Raw genomic sequence first — 11,318 nt, forward strand, 5'->3', positions numbered from 1 at the left:
TTTCGAACGAAAAGCAACCACGTTCTTGCCTTGCCTGGGAAGGAAAGCATTTCACGGAATGCACCTTCCCTATCGTCCGAAGCCAGCTGCCTAGGGGTACCCTGTACCAGCGAGCGCCTAGACAAGCCTAGCTCAGTGTACCGCCCCAGTACTGTGGTATAGCTCCCGATATCGTAGGCTAGTGTGCTCGGTTCGCAAGGCAGCTATACCACTACTATATGAATGCTACACCAAAATTTTTGTTCATTTTCAACCGAGCCACCTCAAAATGCATTTTTTTCTATATAATAGTGCCAAATTCTATATGTGGGTAGTTGATCAGAAAATTTTTCGACGTACCCTGTGCCATCGAGCTTCCCAGCCCATTTTCGAACGAAAAGCAGCCACGTTCTTGCCTTGCCTGGGAAGGAAAGCATTTCACGGAATGCACCTTCCCTATCGTCCGAAGCCAGCTGCCTAGGGGTACCCTGTACCAGCGAGCGCCTAGACAAGCCTAGCTCAGTGTACCGCCCCAGTACTGTGGTATAGCTCCCGATATCGTAGGCTAGTGTGCTCGGTTCGCAAGGCAGCTATACCACTACTATATGAATGCTACACCAAAATTTTTGTTCATTTTCAACCGAGCCACCTGAAAATGCATTTTTTCCTATATAATAGTGCCAAATACTATATGTGGGTAGTTGGTCAGAATATTTTTCGACGTACCCTGTGCCATCGAGCTTCCCAGCCCATTTTCGAACGAAAAGCAGCCACGTTCTTGCCTTGCCTGGGCTTGCTAGCTACCAAAGAGAGTGTGCCTGCCTCTCTCCCTTCTCGCTTGTCCTGTCCTTGGTAAGCTAGCCTTCGATCGCACCTTGCTAGCTACCAGAGAGAGAGTGTGCCTGCCTCTCTCCCTTCTCGCTTGTCCTGTCCTTGGTAAGCTAGCCATCGATCGCACCGTGCTAGCTACCAGAGAGAGAGAGAGAGCGTGCCTGCCTCTCTCTCTCTCCCTTCACGCTTGTCCTGTCCTTGGTAGGCTAGCCTTCGCTCGCACCTAGCTAGCTACCAGAGAGAGAGAGTGTGTCTGCCTGCCTGCCTGCCTTATCGGCCTCTCTCTCTCGTCTCGATTCACTTTCAATCGAGACCATAGGAAACGCATTTTTTCCTATATAATAGTACCAAATACTATGTGTGGGTAGTTGGTCAAAAAGTTGCCCAAAAGGTGCACCTTTTTGAATTCGTTCCGTTTTTAACAAGGGCTTTCTACCACGGCCAAACCTTCGATTCCCCAAGCCTTTCCTCACTCTCTATCACACCTTGCTAGCTACCAGAGAGAGAGAGTGTGCCTGCCTCTCTCTCTCCCTTCTCGCTTGTCCTGTCCTTGGTAAGCTAGCCTTCGATCGGACCTAGCTAGCTACCAGAGAGAGAGAGAGAGAGAGAGAGAGAGAGAGAGTGAGTGTGCCTGCCTCTCTCTCTCCCTTCTCGCTTGTCCTGTCCTTGGTAAGCTAGCCTTCGATCGGACCTAGCTAGCTACCAGAGAGAGAGAGTGTGCCTGCCTCTCTCTCTCCCTTCTCGCTTGTCCTGTCCTTGGTAAGCTAGCCTTCGATCGGACCTAGCTAGCTACCAGAGAGAGAGAGTGTGCCTGCCTCTCTCTCTCCCTTCTCGCTTGTCCTGTCCTTGGTAAGCTAGCCTTCGATCGGACCTAGCTAGCTACCAGAGAGAGAGAGTGTGCCTGCCTCTCTCTCTCCCTTCTCGCTTGTCCTGTCCTTGGTAAGCTAGCCTTCGATCGGACCTAGCTAGCTACCAGAGAGAGAGTGTGTGCCTGCCTCTCTCCCTTCTCGCTTGTCCTGTCCTTCGTACGCTAGCCTTCGATCGCACCTTGCTAGCTACCAGAGAGAGAGTGTGCCTGCCTCTCTCCCTTCTCGCTTGTCCTGTCCTTGGTAAGCTAGCCATCGATCGCACCGTGCTAGCTACCAGAGAGAGAGAGAGCGTGCCTGCCTCTCTCTCTCTCCCTTCACGCTTGTCCTGTCCTTGGTAGGCTAGCCTTCGCTCGCACCTAGCTAGCTACCAGAGAGAGAGAGAGAGTGTGTGTCTGCCTGCCTGCCTGCCTTATCGGCCTCTCTCTCTCGTCTCGATTCACTTTCAATCGAGACCATAGGAAACGCATTTTTTCCTATATAATAGTACCAAATACTATGTGTGGGTAGTTGGTCAAAAAGTTGCCCAAAAGGTGCACCTTTTTGAATTCGTTCCGTTTTTACCAAGGGCTTTCTACCACGGCCAAACCCTCGATTCCCCAAGCCTTTCCTCACTCTCTCTCTCGCACCTTGCTAGCTACCAGAGAGAGAGAGTGTGCCTGCCTCTCTCCCTTCTCGCTTGTCCTGTCCTTGGTAAGCTAGCCTTCGATCGGACCTAGCTAGCTACCAGAGAGAGAGAGAGAGAGAGAGAGAGAGTGTGCCTGCCTCTCTCTCTCCCTTCTCGCTTGTCCTGTCCTTGGTAAGCTAGCCTTCGATCGGACCTAGCTAGCTACCAGAGAGAGAGAGTGTGCCTGCCTCTCTCCCTTCTCGCTTGTCCTGTCCTTCGTACGCTAGCCTTCGATCGCACCTTGCTAGCTACCAGAGAGAGAGTGTGCCTGCCTCTCTCCCTTCTCGCTTGTCCTGTCCTTGGTAAGCTAGCCATCGATCGCACCGTGCTAGCTACCAGAGAGAGAGAGAGAGCGTGCCTGCCTCTCTCTCTCTCCCTTCACGCTTGTCCTGTCCTTGGTAGGCTAGCCTTCGCTCGCACCTAGCTAGCTACCAGAGAGAGAGAGAGTGTGTGTCTGCCTGCCTGCCTGCCTTATCGGCCTCTCTCTCTCGTCTCGATTCACTTTCAATCGAGACCATAGGAAACGCATTTTTTCCTATATAATAGTACCAAATACTATGTGTGGGTAGTTGGTCAAAACGTTGCCCAAAAGGTGCACCTTTTTGAATTCGTTCCGTTTTTACCAAGGGCTTTCTACCACGGCCAAACCTTCGATTCCCCAAGCCTTTCCTCACTCTCTATCACACCTTGCTAGCTACCAGAGAGAGAGAGTGTGCCTGCCTCTCTCCCTTCTCGCTTGTCCTGTCCTTGGTAAGCTAGCCTTCGATCGGACCTAGCTAGCTACCAGAGAGAGAGAGTGTGCCTGCCTCTCTCCCTTCTCGCTTGTCCTGTCCTTCGTACGCTAGCCTTCGATCGGACCTAGCTAGCTACCAGAGAGAGAGAGTGTGCCTGCCTCTCTCCCTTCTCGCTTGTCCTGTCCTTCGTACGCTAGCCTTCGATCGCACCTTGCTAGCTACCAGAGAGAGAGTGTGCCTGCCTCTCTCCCTTCTCGCTTGTCCTGTCCTTGGTAAGCTAGCCATCGATCGCACCGTGCTAGCTACCAGAGAGAGAGAGAGAGCGTGCCTGCCTCTCTCTCTCTCCCTTCACGCTTGTCCTGTCCTTGGTAGGCTAGCCTTCGCTCGCACCTAGCTAGCTACCAGAGAGAGAGAGAGTGTGTGTGTCTGCCTGCCTGCCTGCCTTATCGGCCTCTCTCTCTCGTCTCGATTCACTTTCAATCGAGACCATAGGAAACGCATTTTTTCCTATATAATAGTACCAAATACTATGTGTGGGTAGTTGGTCAAAAAGTTGCCCAAAAGGTGCACCTTTTTGAATTCGTTCCGTTTTTACCAAGGGCTTTCTACCACGGCCAAACCCTCGATTCCCCAAGCCTTTCCTCACTCTCTCTCTCGCACCTTGCTAGCTACCAGAGAGAGAGAGTGTGCCTGCCTCTCTCCCTTCTCGCTTGTCCTGTCCTTGGTAAGCTAGCCTTCGATCGGACCTAGCTAGCTACCAGAGAGAGAGAGAGAGAGAGAGAGAGAGTGTGCCTGCCTCTCTCTCTCCCTTCTCGCTTGTCCTGTCCTTGGTAAGCTAGCCTTCGATCGGACCTAGCTAGCTACCAGAGAGAGAGAGAGAGAGAGAGAGTGTGTGTGTGTGCCTGCCTCTCTCTCTCCCTTCTCGCTTGTCCTGTCCTTGGTAAGCTAGCCATCGATCGCACCTTGCTAGCTACCAGAGAGAGAGAGAGAGCGTGCCTGCCTCTCTCTCTCCCTTCACGCTTGTCCTGTCCTTGGTAGGCTAGCCTTCGCTCGCACCTAGCTAGCTACCAGAGAGAGAGAGAGTGTGTGTGTCTGCCTGCCTGCCTGCCTTATCGGCCTCTCTCTCTCGTCTCGATTCACTTTCAATCGAGACCATAGGAAACGCATTTTTTCCTATATAATAGTACCAAATACTATGTGTGGGTAGTTGGTCAAAAAGTTGCCCAAAAGGTGCACCTTTTTGAATTCGTTCCGTTTTTACCAAGGGCTTTCTACCACGGCCAAACCCTCGATTCCCCAAGCCTTTCCTCACTCTCTCTCTCGCACCTTGCTAGCTACCAGAGAGAGAGAGTGTGCCTGCCTCTCTCCCTTCTCGCTTGTCCTGTCCTTAGTAAGCTAGCCTTCGATCGGACCTAGCTAGCTACCAGAGAGAGAGAGAGAGAGTGTGCCTGCCTCTCTCTCTCTCCCTTCTCGCTTGTCCTGTCCTTGGTAAGCTAGCCTTCGATCGCACCTTGCTAGCTACCAGAGAGAGAGAGCGTGCCTGCCTCTCTCCCTTCACGCTTGTCCTGTCCTTGGTAGGCTAGCCTTCGATCGCACCTAGCTAGCTACCAGAGAGAGAGAGTGTGTCTACCTGCCTGCCTGCCTTATCGGCCTCTCTCTCTCTCTCGTCTCGATTCACATTCAATCGAGACCCTAGGAAACGCATTTTTTCCTATATAATAGTGCCAAATACTATATGTGGGTAGTTAGTTAGGAAAGTTTCAACTTCCTAACCTTACAGACACTACCCAAGCCATATCGCTACTAGAGCGAGAGAGGGTGCCCCTGCCTCTCTCTCTCTCTACCTTTCGCTCTACTCCTAGCACTCCTGGCTAGATCGGCATTGCATGCTGGCTGGGACGACCTATCCAACGAGGGGTCGATCGTCCCGATGCGACCAGGCGATCGGTCGCAACAGGGAAGAAACCAGCTATCGTACTACGTCTCTAATGCAATGTATAGGACCCCAAAATCACTTCTTCCCTATATATAGTGCCAAATTCTATATGGGGGTAGTTGGTCAGGAAAGTTTCAATTTTGAAATCGTGCCTTTGCTACCAACGGCTTTGCACCAAGGGAAAGCCAGGGGTACACAAGGACTAGCGCCACAGTCTCACTTCTCGGTTTTATTTTATTCATTATCTCGGTAACGGATAGGAATTTTTTGATGGGGTTTGCTTTGGCAGATCGGCCATTACGAGAGCTATAAAGCAATGTCAACTGCGAGATTCGAACTCTTCCCTGTTGGTCGGGGCGGTGGGTGCGTCAAAACATATGACTTTTCAAAAAATCGACTTTATGCCGTTTCACTAAATGTTGAATATCTCGGGAACCCCTTGATATTTTTCCATGGGGTTTGCATTGGAATATTGGCCAATGAAAGGTCTAGATTGCTATGTCGGCGGCGGGATTCGAACTCGTGCTAGGTAGTTTTTACAGTGAAAAAACCGATGAACAAATGACTTTTTTGGCAATTTCTCCGTAACAAATGGGAATATTTCGACGAGGTTTATGCCGGCAAGTCGGTCTCGATAGCCTGTATCAGAAAATAACAAGTTGCCTGGCACAACTCCTCCCCAATCGTCGGGGCGGTGGGTGCGTCAAAACATATGACTTTTCAAAAAAAATCGACTTTATGCCGTTTCACTAAATGTTGAATATCTCGGGAACCCCTTGATATTTTTCCATGGGGTTTGCATTAGAATATTGGCCAATGAAGGGTCTAGATTGCTATGTCGGCGGCGGGATTCGAACTCGTGCTAGGTCGTTTTCACAGTGAAAAAACCGATGAACAAATGACTTTTTTGGCAATATCTCCGTAACAAATGGGAATATTTCGACGGGGTTTATGTCGGCAAGTCGGCCTCGATAGCCTGTATCAGAAAATATCAAGTTGCCTGGCACACCTCCTCCTCAATCGTCGGGGCGGTGGGTGCGTCAAAACATATGACTTTACAAAAAGTCTTTATGCCGTTTCACTAAACGTTGAATATTTTGGGAACCGCTTGACATTTTTCCATGGGGTTTGCATTGGAATATTGGACAATGAAGGTTCTAGACTGCTATGTCGACGGCGGGATTCGAACTTGTGCTAGGTCGTCCTCACAATTAAAAAACCGATGAAAAGCTACAGTTTCCCCCATATCTCCAGAACGGCTGGGAATATTTTCAAGCGGTTTGCTGCAGCGTGTCGGGGCCACGGGGCCACGTCGGGGAACGGGTGCCACCCGGACGCCACCGGGCGAGGTGGTGTCAAAATGGCGGAAAAACCGTTAGGTTCCTAGAATGAAGTGGTGGAAGGGAACGTCCCATTGGCACGTTTCACACCTCGGCAGACGCGCCTGGTCGAGACGAAGACAGAGAGTGGTAGATGTTGAAAATCGGTGCAGGTTTGGCCGAGTTAGGGGCTGTTTTGTCACCCGGCAGGGGCCACAAAACGACAAAGTCCGAAAAGCTACAGTTTCCCCCATATCTCCAGAACGGCTGGGAATATTTTCAAGCGGTTTGCTGCAGCGTGTCGGGGCCACGGGGCCACGTCGGGGAACGGGTGCCACCCGGACGCCACCGGGCGAGGTGGTGTCAAAATGGCGGAAAAACCGTTGGGGTTCCTAGAATGAAGTGGTGGAAGGGAACGTCACATTGGCACGTTTTACACCTCGGCAGACGCGCCTGGTCGAGACGAAGACATAGAGTGGTAGATGTTGAAAATCGGTGCAGGTTTGGCCGAGTTAGGGGCTGTTTTGTCACCCGGCAGGGGCCACAAAACGACAAAGTCCGAAAAGCTACAGTTTCCCCCATATCTCCAGAACGGCTGGGAATATTTTCAAGCGGTTTGCTGCAGCGTGTCGGGGCCACGGGGCCACGTCGGGGAACGGGTGCCACCCGGACGCCACCGGGCGAGGTGGTGTCAAAATGGCGGAAAAACCGTTAGGTTCCTAGAATGAAGTGGTGGAAGGGAACGTCCCATTGGCACGTTTCACACCTCGGCAGACGCGCCTGGTCGAGACGAAGACAGAGAGTGGTAGATGTTGAAAATCGGTGCAGGTTTGGCCGAGTTAGGGGCTGTTTTGTCACCCGGCAGGGGCCACAAAACGACAAAGTCCGAAAAGCTACAGTTTCCCCCATATCTCCAGGACGGCTGGGAATATTTTCAAGCGGTTTGCTGCAGCGTGTCGGGGCCACGGGGCCACGTCGGGGAACGGGTGCCACCCGGACGCCACCGGGCGAGGTGGTGTCAAAATGGCGGAAAAACCGTTGGGGTTCCGGAATGAAGTGGTGGAAGGGAACGTCACATTGGCACGTTTTACACCTCGGCAGACGCGCCTGGTCGAGACGAAGACATAGAGTGGTAGATGTTGAAAATCGGTGGAGGTTTGGCCGAGTTAGGGGCTATTTTTCACCCATGCCACAATAGTCAAGGTCAAGGTAGGGAGCGTGGGAAAATAGTGTTTTTCTCCCAAGCGTGGAAAGATATGTTAAAGTTTGACCCACCGGCGCCTAGGTCTGGATGAGTCGCACCTGCCTGTGTTATCCCCGTGCATGTCGCTGTGTCCGTTCGTGCGTACGCCTTCGCATAGCAAACGCTTCGGTGCCAAGTCGGTAGCTTAAAGTTGGTTTTCTCCGAAAGCCTATGAGCGATCTTAAGGTGCGACCCATCGGCAGATGGGCCTCGACGAGACGCAGCTGGCAGTGAAAACCCCATGGATCTCGGCTGGTCCGATCGTCCGTAAGTCAAAGAAAACGAATGCAATGGAATTCGCAATGGTCAGCTCGCTGCGAGAATCGGATTATTTTTTTTCCTGGCCAAACGGGTGGACCAATGGGCAATTGCAAGACGTCATTCGATCTGGCGTGACGAGAGGCGTCTTGGAAAAAAAAATAAGTCCATTGGACCTGTACGTTCGTCCGTAATGGTAAGAAAACCGATTTTTGGAACCCCCCTCCAATGTTAAAGTGAAAATGTCCATTAAAAAAAGTTTTCTCGCCGACGGGTAGAGGTATTGTCCCGTGTCGTGGTTCGACCGCTCGGGCCCGACGAGACGCGTCTGCCGGTGCCAGGCACGGTCGAGTAGGCGTGTCCGTTCGTCCGTGCGCTCTGGAAAACGTTTTCAGCCGCGCCGAACCATACGAGTGCGAAGTTGGCTTAAATCGAGTTTGCTCGAAAAGTAATGGACCGATTTTGACATGCGACCTACCGACAGGTCGGTCTCGGCAAGACACGTCGGACGGTGTGAAAGACATGGAATTCCCATCGTCCGTTCGTCCGTCCGGGGAAGAAAACGGGCCCGTTGATGTCAATGTCGGAAGCGGGCGACATTGGGTCGAAGCGAGTTTTGAGCATCGCCACTTAAAGGTATGTTGCCATGCCCTACGTCGTAAGATGGGCCTGGAAGAGCCGCATCTGGTGGTGCAAACCGCATGAAAATCGGCTTGTCCGTTCGTCCGTGCGACCCGTCCACGTGCATGTCGCTGGAGCGCGACATGGGGTTGAAGCGAGTTTTCAGCATCGCCACTTGGCAGGATGTTGACGAGCCATACGTCGGACGATGGGCCTGGAGAAGACGCATCTGTGCGTGCAAACCCCGTGAAAATCTGCTGGTCCGTTCGTCCGTACGGCTGAGAAAATGCGTAGTTCAAGGTCAAGGTCGGGAGCGTGGGAAAAAAATGGCTTGGGTGCAGTTTTCTCTGGAACGGGAAGAGCTATCTTGAAGTGGGAAGCACCGGCACATCGGCCCGGACGAGTCGCATCTGCCTGCGAAAAGGGCATTTGAATCACCGTGTCCGTTCGTGTGCAGGACGAGGAAAATGAATGGTTTGACTGTTGCGGAGAAGACGGATCCGTACTTGGAGTTAGTACGTGATTTACGCTGGCGCACAAAGAGAGATATGAATACCAAGAAGAAGAAGAAGAAGAAGAAGAAGAAGAAGAAGAAGAAGAAGAAGAAGAAGAAAAAAAATTAGAAAATAAAAATAACAAAGAAGAAGAAGAAGGAAGGCGGGAAGAAAGAACATAATAATAATAATAATAATAATAATAATAATAATAATAATAATAATAATAATAAAACCCGCAATACAAGGTGATTTTGTACGATACTATTTAAAACACTTTATGGAAGCGTTCGATTGTCGTTTCTATGCATAAATTTGGCAATTGTAATCCATTCCACTGCATTTTTCATGATGGGAAAATATTGTCCCACTTGGGCAAAGATTGGCCCAAAATCTACCTGGCATTGGAAGCACTTGGCTTCATTCACCTTAGGACTCCAGCGTTACCTTGTCGTACAGACAATATTGTGTAGGCATGTTTGTCCAATTCCTTGGTTCGACATTAAAATCACTTCATACAAACAATATAAGTGATTTCGTCCAATTGCGCTCTTTGACAAATTTCAAAATTGTGTGCAATTCGATCATGTGGCATTGATAAACACTTTACAGAAGCGTTTAATTATGTTCTGTCTGCATGAAGTTGGCATTTTCCATGATGGGAAATATTTGTCCAAAACCTACATGTTATCTGGCTTTGAGCCCCCCCAAAATTGCCAAGAAAAGTAGCAAAATGTGGCCAAAAACCTACGTTATTGGGTTTGGGGCAAAAATTTGCACAACAATGTTCCGAAAAGTGGCCAAAAACCTACCTAAACTTTTCTGAGACACGCTCGACAGTGTCTTCTTTCCGCACGGTTTGTGTCAAGCCCGTTCCCTTGGCTGTGACGGGAACAAATAAATTTAAAAAAAAAAAAAAACAAAGGAAAAAAAAAAAAAAAAAAGAAAAGAAAAGAAAAGAAAAAATCGTATCTGTAGAACGGTAAAAGATATTCTCATGCGGTTTGCGTTGGCTGCTGCGTCCTAGACAGAGCTATTATGTCTCTCTGTATGTATGTATGTATGTATGTATGTATGTATGTATGTATGTATGTATGTATGTATGTATGTATGCAAATCAATAAATAACCAAGTCCAACAAAACCCATTTCTTCCATGCAAGTGTAAAGTTGCCAAATATATCTTAATGGCTGCGTCCGTTCGTCCGCCATCGGGAGAAAACCGTTTTCCACCATGCAAGTGTGAAGTTTCGAAAAATTGAAATCTTTGGAATATAGCGACGTGCCACATGTCGGCAGATCGGGCTCGAAGAGACGACTCTGTTAGAGCAAACCGCACGTCAATAGCCCTGTCCGTTCGTCCGTACGCTTCGAGAAACCGACCGTTTCTAGGTAAAACGCGGCTTAAAGTTCCTTTCCTCCGGAAGGGCAAGAGCTAGGTAGACGTGCGACCCAGGGCCAGATTGGTCTTGAAGAGACGCGTCAGGCAGTGAAAACCCCACGAAAATCGGACTGTCCGTTCGCCCGCCATTGGAAGAAAACCGATTCCTTCCATGCAAGTGTGAAGTTTCGAAAAATTGAAAGCTTAGGAATAGAGCGACTTGCCATATGTCGGCAGATCGGGCTCGACGAGGCCACTGTGCTAGAGCAAACCGAACGTCGATAGCCCTGTCCGTTCGTCCGTTCGCTTCGAAAAACCGACCGTTTTTAGGTGAAACGCGGCGTAAAGTTCCTTTTCTCGGGAGGGGCAAGAGCTAGGTGGACGTGCCACCCAGGGCCAGATTGGCCTTGAAGAGACGCGTCTGGCAGTGAAAACCCCACGAAAATCGGACAGTCCGTTCGTCCGTGCGACCATGAAAAGCCGAAGGTCAAGGTTGTTGCCATCACGGCATTCCGTTGGTTCGGTATCTTCACTCGAATACCTATATCTTTCGAACGCTCGAAGATATTTTCGTGCGGTTTGCTGCGGCTGATGGGTCTGAGAAAGACCTATCCGTCGATGCCTTGCGCTGGAAGATGGCTTCATCCTGGACGAGGCGGTGGCCATTTCAGCGAGAGACGAAAGTAATGGGAAAATAACAAGTAACCGACTTCGCTCGGGAAGCAATTTATCGGCACTCTTGCTAGAAAATTCGTGTCTCTAAAACGGCGAAAGATATTCTCGTGCGGTTTGCGGTGGCGGCTGCGTCCTAGAGAGAGCTATCCACGCATGCCTTGCCGAGCGAGATGGCTTCAAAGATGGCTTCGTGATGGCCGTTCAGGCACAGGCAGAAATCACTGGAGGGGGGGATAGACACACAAAACTCGCTCGGTATGCAATTTATCGGCACACTTGCTAGAAAATTCGTGTCTCTAAAACGGCGAAAGATAT

This window comes from Sinohyriopsis cumingii, chromosome 4 (genome assembly GCF_028554795.1).
Source record: "Sinohyriopsis cumingii isolate HCF-2022 chromosome 4, ASM2855479v2, whole genome shotgun sequence".
Taxonomy (NCBI): Eukaryota; Metazoa; Mollusca; class Bivalvia; order Unionida; family Unionidae; genus Sinohyriopsis; species Sinohyriopsis cumingii.